The sequence below is a fragment of the Triticum dicoccoides genome, chromosome 7A (genome assembly GCF_002162155.2).
Source record: "Triticum dicoccoides isolate Atlit2015 ecotype Zavitan chromosome 7A, WEW_v2.0, whole genome shotgun sequence".
NCBI lineage: Eukaryota > Viridiplantae > Streptophyta > Magnoliopsida > Poales > Poaceae > Triticum > Triticum dicoccoides.
In genome coordinates this window covers 597,740,765-597,754,437 of record NC_041392.1, presented here as the reverse complement: position 1 = coordinate 597,754,437, position 13,673 = coordinate 597,740,765, and positions in this window count along the sequence as shown.

Here is a 13,673-nt window from a genome sequence, read left to right as displayed (position 1 = left end):
TGAGGCTTTGAGACAAAGATTGGATACAAGAGATGAACTAGGGTTTGAGATGATATGATGCTGGTGAAGATGTTGATGGAGATTGACCCCCTCCCGATGAGAGGATCGTTGGTGATGATGATGGTGAAGATTTCCCCCTCCCGAAGGGAAGTTTCCCCGGCAGTATAGCTCCGCCGGAGCCCTAGATTGGTTCCACCAAGGTTCCGTCTCATGGCGGCGGAGTTTCGTCCCGTGAGCTAGCTTATGATTTTTTCCTCGACGAAAGACTTCATATAGGCAAAGATGAGAATCAGAGGGCTGCTAGGGGGCCCACGAGGCAGGGAGCGCGCCAATGGGGGTAGGGTGCGCCCCCCACCCTCGTGGACGGTGGGTGGCCCCCCTCTGGTAGTTCTTTCACCCAATATTTTTTATATATTCTGAAACATGCTCCCGTGAAATTTCTGACTTTTGGAGATGTGCAGAATAGGTCTCTAATATTTGCTCCTTTTCTAGCCTAGAATTCCAGCTGCCGACATTTCCCCTCTTCATGTAAACCTTGTAAAATAAGAGAGAATAGGCATAAGTACTGTAACATAATGTGTAATAACAGCCCATAATGTAATAAATATCGATATAAAAGCATGATGTAAAATGGACATATCAGGAAAGTGATCTCTTTGTGAGCCGTTAGTTTCATCAAATTGCACATCCATAGTTTCAACCACTTTATAGTGAAAGAGGTTGAAGACTCTGTAGGAGTGCGAATCCTTTCCGTAACCAAGCATAAAACCTTCATGTGCTTTCGGTGCAAATTTTGAAGTGTGATGCGGATCCTTGATCTAGCACCTAGCACCAAATATTCTAAAGTGGCTTATCTTTGGCTTCTTACTAGTTAGTAGCTCATATGATGTCTTCTTTAGAAGCTTGTGAAGATAAACATGGTTGATGATGTGGCATGCAGTATCAATAGCTTTAGGCCAGAACTTCCTTGGAGTCTTGTATTCATCAAGCATCGTCCGAGCCATCTCAATAAGTGTTCTGTTCTTGTGCTCCACGATGGCATTCTGCTAAGGTGTGTATGGAGCTGAGAACTCATGAGTGATGCCCAATGTATCAAGATAAGTGTCAAGGCCTGTGTTATTGAACTCTGTTCCAGTGTCACTTCTGATGTGCTTGATCTTGATGCCATAGTTTGTCATGGCACGATTGGCAAATCGTCTGAAGACATCCTACACTTCAGTCTTGTAGAGAATTATATGCACCCAGGTATATATTGAGTAATCATCAACAATGACGAAGCCATATAGGCAAGCAGTGGTAGTGAGAGTAGATTAGTGAGTAGGGCCAAATAAGTCCATGTGAAGCAACTCGAAGGGTTGAGAAGACCTCATGATCGTCTTCGAGGGATGTTTGGCCCTTGTCATCTTTCCAGCTTCGCAGCCACCACACAGATGATCCTTCTTGAACTTGACGCCCTCGATGCCTATGTTGTGTTTCTTCTTCGCGAGAGTGTAAAAGTTCCTCATGCCAGCATGCCCTAGCCTCCGATGCTAGAGCCAACACTCTGAAGCTTTTGCTAGAAGACATACGACGAACTATGGTCCTGCTGAGAAATCTACCATGTAGAGATCATCTTTTCGGTACCCTTCAAAGACTAGAGATTTGTCAGATTCCATAAGCACAAGGCAACGATATTTTCCAAATATTACTACCATATTCAGATCACAAAGCATTGAGATAGACATTAAGTTGAAACCAAGGGATTCAACAAGCATCACTTTATCCATGTGCTGATCCTTTGAGATTGCAACTCTACCTAGACCCAATACCTTGCTTTTTCCAGTGTCAGCAAATGTGATGTGACTCTTGTCAGATGGACTTAAGGTTGAGTCCATGAGAAGACTTCGATCACCAGTCATGTGATTAGTGCATCCACTGTCCATAATCCATTCAGAAGCCTTTGGTATCGTACCCTACAGTACAGTTAGGGGGATAGGCTTCACCAAGGGAAAGGTGAAGGATAAACATTTGACGAATGAGTGGATTATGAAAGTTCATATCCTGGTTAGGGTAGATAGGATGACTGTCAAGAAAACTAGGAACAAAATACATAGTAAGACCATTTGGGCATTTTATCTTGCGCCCCAAAAGATGTTTTAGGTCCCCAGCAATAGCATCTGACGCCTTTGATTTCCGGCTGGAGACCCTTCCCTGCAAAAGAGAGTTAAGTTTTCTTAACCACCCATATTTTCAGGGGTGTCTTTGAAGCAATGAGTCTAAGTGCAGCATTTGAGAACTTTGGCTTTGGAGCCCTAGCAAATAGTCTTGCAGGAGGTGAATAATACTCATAAGAATAAGCAGAGTAGTTCTTGGTCTTATGAATATGGCGGTTTGATGAAACACGCTCATATTCATAGGCCTAAGTATGGTTTCCCTGCAAAACATTTGTGTTAGGAGTCTAACTTGCATGATTTGAATGGAACTAACCCGGACTGACGTTGTTTTCAGCAGAATTGCCGTGGTGTTATTTTTGTGCAGAAATAAAAGTTCTCAGAATGACCTGAAAATCAATGGAGAATAATTTTGGAACATATAAAAATACTGGGGAAAGAATCAAGGCCAGGGGCCCCACACCCTGTAAACGAGGGTGGGGGTGCGCTTACCCCCGTGGGTGAGCCCCCTGCCTCGTGGGCCCGCTGGTGCTCCACCGACCTCAACTCCAACTCTATATATTCACGTTCAGGGAGAAAAAATCAAAGAGAAGGATTCATCACATTTTACAATACAGAGCCGCCGCCAAGCCCTAATCTCTCTCGGGAGGGCTGATCTGGAGTCCGTTCGGTGCTTCGGAGTGGGGAATCTGTCACTGTCATCATCATCAACCTTCCTCCATCACCAATTTCACGATGCTCACCACCGTGCGTGAGTAATTCCATCATAGGTTTGCTGGACGGTGATGGTTTAGATGAGATTTATCATGTAATTGAGTTATTTTTGTTAGGGTTTGATCCCTAGTATCCATTATGATCTGAGATTGATGTTGCTATGACTTTGCTATGCTTAATGCTTGTCACTAGGGCCTGAGTGCCATGATTTCAGATCTGAACATATTATGTTATCATGAATATACGTGAGTTCTTGATCCTATCTTGCAAGTCTATAGTCACCTATTATGTGTTATGACCCGTTAACCCCGAAGTAACAATAATCGGGATACTTACTGATGATGACCGTAGTTTGAGGAGTTCATGTATTCACTAAGTGTTAATGCTTTGGTCTGGTACTCTATTAAAAGGAGGCCTTAATATCCCTTAGTTTCCAATAGGACCCCCTGCCACGGGAGGGTAGGACAAAAGATGTCATGCAAGTTATTTTCCATAAGCACGTATGACTATATTCGGAATACATGCCTACATTACATTGATGAATTGGAGCTAGTTATGTGTCACCCTATGATATAACTGTTGCATGAGGAATCTCATCCGACATAATTATCCATCACTAATCCATTGCCAACGAGCTTTTCACATATTGATCTTTGCTTAGTTACTTTTCTGTTGCCACTGTTACAATCACTACAAAACCAAAACTGTTACTTTTGCCACCATTACCATTACTTCCATATTACTTTGCTACTAAACACTTTGCTGCAGATATTATGTTTTCCGGGTGTGGTTGAATTGACAACTCAGCTGCTAATACTTGAGAATATTATTTGGCTCCCCTTGTGTTGAATCAATAAATTTGGGTTGAATACTCTACCCTCAAAAAGTGTTGCGATCCCCTATACTTGTGGGTTATCAAGACTACTTTCTGGTGCCGTTGTCGGGGAGCATAGCTCTATTCTTTGAGTCACTTGGGATTTATACCTGCTGATCACTATGAGGAACTTGAAAGATGAAAAACTAAGCTTTATCCCTCAACTACGAGGGGAGGTAAGGAACTGCCATCTAGCTCTACACTTGATTCACCTTCTGTTATGAGTAAACTTGCGACACCTACTCCTGCTATTCATTATGATATGTCACATGTTATTGATGATGCCACTTGTGCTTTGCATGATAATTATGATGAAACTACTTCTATGCTTGATAATACTATGCCACTAGGTGAATTTCTTGATGAACAACTTGCTAGGGTTAGAGAGAGTGAAGATTCTCCCCTAGATGTGAATTGCCTGTTGTGCCTGAGGGTGATGTTATGGATGAAGAAACTGCTAGAGACTTTTTATCTTGCAACGATAGATATGATATTAAGAAACTATTAGCTAAGCTGGAAGAAAAATCTTTGAATGCTAGAATGAAATATGACCCTGCTTTTGCTACTTCACCTATCTGTATTTCCGATAGGGATTATTATTTCTCAGTCGACCCTGAGTTAATTACTTTGGTTGAATCTGATCCTTTCCATGGTTATGAAACTAAAACTGTTGTGGCACATCTTACTAAATTAAATGATATAGCCACCCTATTCACTAATGATGAGGAAATTCGTAACTACTATATCCTTAAGTTATTTCCGTTCTCATTAAAGGGTGATGCTAAAACATCATTTAATTCTCTTGATCCTGGTTGTGTGCGTAGTCCCCAGGATATTATTTATTACTTCTCTGCTAAATATTTCCCCACTCATAAGAAACAAGCTCCCTTAAGGGAAATATATAATTTTGTGCAAATCAAAGAAGAGAATCCCCCACAAGCTTGGGGAGGTTTCTCCGATTACTTAATGCTTTGTCTGATCATCCTCCCAAGAAAAATGAAATATTTGATATCTTTTATAATGGACTAACTGATGCTTCCAGAGAGCACCTGGATAGTTGTGTTGGTTGTGTTTTTAGGGAAAGAACTGTTGATCAAGATGAATTGCTATTGAATAATATGTTGAGTAATGAAAATGATTGGACACTTCCTGAACCAACTCCAAAGCCAACTCCGAAGAAAAGGGATATTCTATTTCTCAGTCCTGCAGATATGCAAGAGGCAAAGAAATCTATGAAAGAATAAGGTATTAAAGCTGAAGATGTTAAGAATTTAGAACCTAGATAAGCCGACACAGGTAGTAAAGGTAAATTCTCTCTATAGATTTGATGAAGGTGATATTCCTCGTAATAAGTTTGCTAGCCAATGCTTAGATGAGTTTGATTATTTTATTGTTAAACAAGAAAACTTCAATGCTTATGTTAGTAGACAATTGGAACGTAATGCTTATATGATTGTACACTTGAGTGATTATATGTCTAGAGTTAAAGGTGAGCTTAAACTTATTAGTAAACATGCTTCTATGGTTACCAGTCAAGTAGAACAAGTACTTAAAGCTCAGAATGATTTGCTCAATGAATTAAATAATAAGAAAAATGATCGCTGTTAGAGTTGTGACTAGAGGGGGTAAAATGACTCAGGAACCTTTGTATCCTGAGGGCCACCCTAAGAGAATTGAGCAAGATTCTCAGAAAAATAATGTTGATGCACCTAGTTATTCTAAGAAGAAGAAAAAGAAAAATGATAGGACTTTGCATGCTCCTAGTGAACCTGTTGTAGACACACCTGAGAATCCCAATGATATTTCTATTTCCGATGCTGAAACACAATCTGGTGATGAACATGAACCTAGTGATAATGTTAATAATGATGTTCATGTTGATGCTCAACCTAGCAATAACAATGATGTAGAGATTGAACTTGCTGTTGATCTTGATAACCCACAATCAAATAATCAACGTTATGATAAGAGAGACTTCGTTGCTAGGAAGCATGGTAAAGAAAGAGAACCATGGGTTCAGAAACCCATGCCTTTTCCTCCTAAACCATCCAAGAAAAAGGATGATGAGGTGTTTGAGCGCTTTGCTGAAACGATTAGACCTATCTTTTTGCGTATGCGTTTGACTGATATGCTTAAAATGAACCCTTATTCTAAGTACATGAAGGATATTGTTACTAATAAAAGAAAGATACGGGAAGCTTAAATTTCCACCATGCTTGCTAATTACACTTTTAAAGGTGGAATACCAAAGAAACTAGGAGATCTAGGAGTACCAACTATATAATGCTCCATTAAGAGAAACTATGTTAAAACTGCTTTATGTGATCTAGGAGCCGATGTTAGTGTTATGCCTCTCTCTCTATATCGTAGACTTGATTTGAATAAGTTGACACCTACTAAAATATCTTTGCAAATGGCTGATAATTCAACTGCTATACATGTCCGTATTTGTGAGGATGTGCCTGTTGTGGTTGCAAATGTTACTATTTTAACGGACTTTGTTATTCTTGATAGTCCTGAGGACGATAAGATGTCTATTATTCTTGGTAGACCCTTTCTCAATACTGCAGGGGCTGTTATTGATTGCAACAAAGGCAATGCCACTTTTCATGAGCATACGGTACACTTTCCGAGGAAACAACCTCAAGTCCATAGTATCAATTCTATTGGAAAAATTTCAACGATTATTATTGGAGGTTTTGAATTTCCTCTTCCTACTGTCAAGAAGAAATATGATATTCTTATTGTTGGGGATGTGCATATCCCCGTTGAGGTAACATAGTGTTATTCGAAAATTCTCCGGTTTCATGCGATTCGGAATGAGTTTGGTAACAAGACTTGATCAACCTTGTTAGTGGATTCCTTTTGATGAGCATAAGATGGATGAAGTTAGAAAACACAACTTTCTGTACAGTCTTTTTACTTTCTGTTATTTATATTTAATAAAGCAAAAATAGTATTTTTTGTCTATTTTCTGAATTATCCCTACAATAAAAAATACCCCAAAAATAAAAGTTCTCCAAATGTCCTAAAAATGAATTATGATTTTTTGTAGAATATTTAAGAACATTTGGCACTGGGAACACATCAGAGGGGGCAACCACCTGGCCACGAGGGTGCAGGGTGCGCCCTACCCCCTAGGCGCGCCCCTGCCTCGTGGGCCCCTCGTGGCCCCCTCCACTTATTCTTGCACCCAAACACTTCGTCTTCCTCCAGAAAAATCCTCCACTAGCTCAAACCCGAGTTCTAGCTCATCTTGCTGCCATTTTCGATCTCCTTGCTCAAAGCTCCATTGTAGCGACCCGACCTCAGATGGTCAAGTCTCTGTGTATCTGTGCTATCCCTGGATCGGTATGCTAACACACACAGTACATCAAGGTGTATATCAAAGTGCAATCACATGTATAAGTAACAAAAAAATTGATGTATACCTTAAGAATCTTAGCGGAAACAGGCAAATGGGTGTGGAGTCCCATCAACGCCATCGACAAGTTGAGTGCGGACCGTAACCCTATCGTATCACCTACTCGTCGGATAATACATGCAACATAATATGTTGCAGCCGTGTAGGTCAGTACGTTGAATGTACTAGCAAGTCATACCACAATAGATGAATAAATGTCCTATTTATACATGCAATATGGCTGGTGGTTAGTTCTAAATTTAATTGCATAAAGCTGATTTTTCCCTATCATCAAAAGAATATCATATTGTTACTAAATAATTCATCATAATATGATTGAGATGGTTGCTCCATTCAATCTATACCCAAATTCATTAAAACCGATTAGATTATTTAGAGTGATGAGATTGCTCAATTCCCACTTTCGAGAGGCTCAAATTGTCCATAACCGGGGACATGGCTAATCGATTAGTTTTACATTCTGCAGAGTTTTGCACACTTTTCCCCACAAGACTCGATCACCTCCTTTGTAGTCCTCGCACCGCCTGGTGTTTGAGAGCTGGAAGATCGAGACATAGTCTTTCTGAAGTGTTCCCTCTTAACCCTGGGTAGACCGGTACACCTACATATATAACTACATCTGCTAGTCTACCACTGTAAGAGGTTACACAACGTACTCAACTAAGCCAGAGCCCATAATAGCTTGTGGCTGTGCAGGTAAGCTTCTAGTCATGAAAAATTGATGAATCCCTTTGAGCCTGGGTGGCAGTCCATAGGGTGATCACACGGGAACTCCGGGATCCCCTGGGCAAGTCCACTAGTTTCTCCAGGGTGCCCGGGTAAGTCCACTGGTTTCTCCAGGGTGCCCCTTACCAATCCACCCAGATGTGTGTTAATCTTGCCACCTTAAGGTTACCCTTAATTATTATATCCCTCACAACTTTCATGATCTCACATACCAATCCCCATCTACAATGGCATAGCAAAAATCCCTACAAAGTTGGCTACAAAGAATTAAAGGATCAGACCTGCCTCATTGCACTACTAGGTTTATAATATAGCCAACTAACATATTCATGCAAACCCTACATCAAAGGACTAAATGCATATATAAAACATAGGTATAGAAAAATACTATCAAGATGTAACTTGCCTTGTACTGTTGATGAAGATGAAATATTCTATTGAGTCGTCTCTCCTTCTCGTTACGATATATCTAACGATATAAGAAAGTACTTTAACACACAACAACATCCAAATAAAAGATCCAAATAAAATTTTCGAATTAAAATTAAAAAATAACATTCCAACATAAGTTGTTAGGACTTGGTTAGAGGTTGAGATAAGATCAAGAAAGAAAAAAATGATATAGGTTTTGTTCTAGGTCAAAGTGAAGATCATGGGTTGAAGAGTTGTGAGGCAAGGTTCTATGACAAAGTCTATAATGAAAAATGGTAGATGGAGCTTCTGGCATAAAGGTTTATGTTACAAAATGTATGTAACATCTCGTGAAGTCTAAATTTGTATAATGAAAGCATATGACCAGAGATGTTCCTAATGATCTTCTCAAGAAACTTGAATCAAGAATCAAATTAAACTAATGATGAAATTGAATTATGATAAAAGAAAAACTATATGAAGTGTTATGGTCGAAACAGTGGCTATACATAGATGAACAATTAGGAAAAGAATTCTAATAGCAAGATATGGACCGAAGGATCAATTTGGCTGAAGGAAACATTTTCAAAAGAATTACAAATTAATAGATATATCAAAAGTACTCAAATACAAATTTTATATTTGTGTCAAATTTAATTTACCAAAAGTGAAATATTTTTGTCTCGTGATAAACTTCGTGTTTCAATGACTCCGTGGATATAAAATTTGTCGAATTCGGACTTATGGTCTAGGAGATATGAATTTCCGACGTTTGAGTATTTTTCTAAAAAACAATTACGGGATTTAGATAGTGCTCACCGGAGTTTCGCCGAAGTTTCGTCGGAGTTGGAGAAGAAAAGGTCCCGACGTCAAATGATGGCCGAATGGCAGAGAGGAGGCCGAGGCGAACTTGAGAGATGTAGAGGTGAGATCTTCCTCGTCCTCGGGCGCGGTAGAGAAGCCGCCGGAGTTCCGAAAACAGGTAAATCCCGGCGAGCAATTCCTCTCGGAATAGAGTGATATAAAAAGGGGTTTTCAGGGAGAGGGATGAGGGCTTCGAGGCGCACGTAGGGGTCCTATTGATAGTGGCCTAGGGAGCCGGTACATGGATATCAAACGAGCTCATTGTGGCCTCTAATGACAGATTGATTCCGGAAAAATCAAGACATCAAAGTGGAATTTTAATCCCCTGAATGGGTTCTCCATGCAATACAAAAGATCTTTCGTGTTGATAAGAAGTGGAAAGAGCAAACGTTTCAAGTGTTAGAGGGAGAAGAAGATGTACATGTGCCATGGCTGTTTCTGTTCTCCTCCAGATTAAAATGTATAGAGGAGGAAGAAGAGGATCGTGGACTTGGGCTAAGGAAAAAAATAAGATGGGCCTTAGTGAGGAACAGGTCCAAGGGGAAAATGGAAAGAGAGAAAGAAAAAAAAACAAAGTAGAAGTGGGCATGGTCCAAATAGGCTTAGGACATCATTACAAAATAATATTTTTTTGCGCAAAAGTTTTAAAACAGCAAATAAAATAAATATTCACATTTATTTTTAATTTAAGTGTGCAAAATGTTTGTATAAACAACAAATAAAATTTTATTAATAAATGTTCAAATGAACCTAAATAACATTCATATCCTTCGAAAATAGTTTTAGCCAAAAATTAAATAGTTATCCTGCTCTTATTATTCAATAAGTCTATTATAATTATCCCCAAAAATGTTCTCTTTTATAAATTCTCAATTGAAAAATTAATAATTGAGCCATATTAAACATTTCCAAATATAATTTTGGAGAATTCATGTTACTCCTCTCATAAATTTTATTTGATTCATATGGAAATATTTAAACGACAGTAAAACTCCAAATAATATCATATTTCAATTGGAACTCCAAAATCCAAACAAACTCCATATGAAATTTTCATCCACCACATTTGAGAAAGTCATCTTATTCTCACTCCAAAATTGTGATTGTGGCTTCCAATATTTCAAAAAGAATCAAACAAAAATTAAAGCCCTTTGATTTTCTTGAATAAACTTCCCCAACCATAGTTTTCTTTATTGGACAAAAATGGTATCTAACTTTTATGACATGATTAGAAAAAGTTTTAAACAAGAACTCAAAAGGTTTTAATTCTCATGAAAATAAAATAATTTCACACAATCCATCACTCAACAATCAAACAAACAATCCTATTTATTTATTTAATATAACATTCCAAAATATAGAATTTTGGGATGTTACAAACCTACCACACTTAAAATGAATCTCGTCCTCGAGATTCAGAAAGGCTAGAAAGAAAAGGTTAGGGTTGTGGTCTCCTTGCAATTCCATTGATCACCATGAAGGTGCCGAGTGCTACGACACTTAAAATAAACTCATGCACCACCTCTATAGTGTTGACAACACATTTCTCCTCAAATTTGTAGTAATAAATCCTTCATTATGCTCTCCTGTTAGAGGCATAACATTTCCTTCAATATCCTGGGTCTTTGCATCAAAATGAAATTCTTTCGAGACTGGATCTTCTCATCTGACAGGTTGCTAAACAACTATCGAAAATTCTCATGGAGGTCTAACATTGCTGGTTCCCTGCAAGAAATGGGTCTTGGCTTCTTTCTCACCAAGTAACCTACGATTGGCAACAGCTACCATGTACATGGGTTTATCATCATACCATTCTAAGGCTTAATCAAGGCTTCAATGGGCGTCGACACTTTATTGTGGGTAAGTCACTCAGATTTAGCATTCCAAATAACAAGAGCGAATGGTAAGAGTAAGTTGTCATGATGGCCAAGCCATGTCGCACCCAAATAATTACCCTGTATAAGGTTTAGTGAATCTCACATCCTTACACTCGGGCATCCTCACAGGCATTGCAGATTTCTCTTGTCCACGAATTGGGTTAGGATAAATCCATCGATTCTCCAAGCAAAACAGAAACAACTATCGTTTCACCAAAACCCTCTGGTTTTACGTATCCTCCTATGAAATAGCTATAACTTGATCGGTAGACGTTTCATCGATCCTTCATAATTCTTCCGTCAACAAGACTGTGCTTTTTCCTCGGTAAATCCTAGGCTTGTGAGTTATGGCCAACTTCAACACTTGTATAGCTTTTACTCATCCTTGGAGTTACAACTGATCCATATTCTCCGGTAATTCTCATACCACTTCATTTCCTTCATCTCCCTATGGTAACCAGCATAACAAAATCAAACTGCAACTTATTTTTGTCCAGCTTGTTTCTACGGATCGGCATGAACAACACGTTTCTTTCTCCTTTCACCCTGTGGTTTTATGAAATACTACCATACTTAAAATGAATTGTACTAATTCATCCATAGACCATATTTCTCATATCCTCGAAAATGGTCAAAATCTAAGAGAGTGGCAAATCTTACAATTCAACATGGCACTGATGATTCAACTTTATTGATCCATGAAATATTACATTCTCCAAGACATCCATTAATAGGTCAACTCAACCTACTCATGAAAATAAAATTGCTTCCTACTACTTATTACTGATATCATAATCTCGACTCCTCAGTTTTAGCTTTCTTTTGGTCCGAACATTCCCTAGCATAATGTCCCACCTCCTTACAACGTAAACAAATGGCTTCCGACATGTCTCGAGGCTTCCTTGTGATTTTCTGGACTCCTTGGGTTCTTGGCTTCTTGCCATGAGTTCTTGCACCTGAAACATGTGATATGACTCAGGTCCTTCTCTACAGAAATTGGGTTACTTTGGGGAGGTATTCGATTCCTCTCCGGGGACTTCTTCGTACCGAACAGGGCTTCTATTTCATGTGGATCAAATTCCACTTCTTCTATCGGGAAGTATTCTGGATTCTCTTTTCTTTCCTTGGTGCAATACTGTGAAAAATGTCCTTTTTCTCCACATGAATAGCAGGCTTTGGAATAAAATCTGGTTAGGCCTTCTCCATCAGGGTCTTCAACATCGTCCTTTGCCACAGGTTCTTTCATACCTTCTCAGAGGGTTTCCTTCATTCCTTCCTTCTGCTTCCGGGTAGTTCATCGTACCATGGGATAAATGTGACACTAAGCTGGGTAGTGTTTAGTTCCTTCACATAAGAAACATGTAACCTGCCAGGTTGGTCACTCTTCGGGTGGGTGATTTTCTTCACATTGTGGGCATCTGTCCTTGTGTTCTTTATGGGTGTGTCCAGCTTCTCCGCAAATCTTACATGCATAAGGTTTCTTCATCATCTTACTATCGTAGGGCTTCTGGGTAAGATGAGACCTTAGTAGAGTCGTCTTGAATTCTTCCCAAGTCTTTGCTCCATTCCATCCTTATATGGCTTGATGCATTTTCCACCGTGTTGCGGCACTTCCTTCAAAGTACTGAAGAGCGTATGGTACTTCATCCTTTCTTTCAACAAGGTAGATCCTCAGGTGATTCTCCATGTTACGAATCCAATGCTAGGTCTCCAACTGAGTCTTGGGTCCATCTTCATTCATCATCTATTCGATCCAAGCACTACTAGGAAAAGGCCTGCTAGTGGCGCACATGTTTTGGCTACTAATGGCGCACAACAGGTGCGCCACTGGCAACACACCATTAGAATTAACACACCATTAGAATTTTTTTACTAATGGTGCACCACAGGTGCGCCATTACTAACAATTTTTTTTCAATTTTTTTTTCTTAATCTCAAGTCACTATGGCTTAATCTCGGGTCAGTATGCTTAATCTCAAGTCAAATCGCACTCTGTGGTCAAACTTCCCAAAAGGTCACCCATCCTCATACTACTCCAGCCCGAGCACGCTTAACTTTGCAGTTCTATCCAACCCCAGCACCAGCTCACTTCACAGGCACTTGTTGATATATATATCATATCAATCCTATTAAACCTTGTTGATGTCTAGGACTTTGTTCATGTTCATGAGTGTAATGAAATTTTGAAAAAAATATTTCAAAGTTCCCGGTCATATTACGTATCATATTTTGAAAAAAAATCGAACTTTTTTAAACCAATTTTTTTTCTGTTACTTGCTAGGTGCGCCACTAGTAAGTTTGATTTTTTTTTTTCATTTTCCCCCTCTAGATCTTAAAAGCCCCGTATCTTTCGTTCTGTTAGGTTTTTGGGGATTTCGAAGATGTTGAACAACGTTCGCCCAGTTCAATTTGTATGTAACTTTTCGAGTAGATGATTTTTCATATAAAAACTTTTTAATCCGAGTTCGTATGTAAAAGTTATGCCCATTTTACTAAATTCCAGAGAGATTTTGCAAATAAAGTCAAAATTCATATTTATAAATTTTCCCAGCAACTAGACCACATATCACATGGGTAACTTATTTTCTTTTTTTTGACATTTCCAGCATTTTCTTTTATTTTTTTAAACTGAA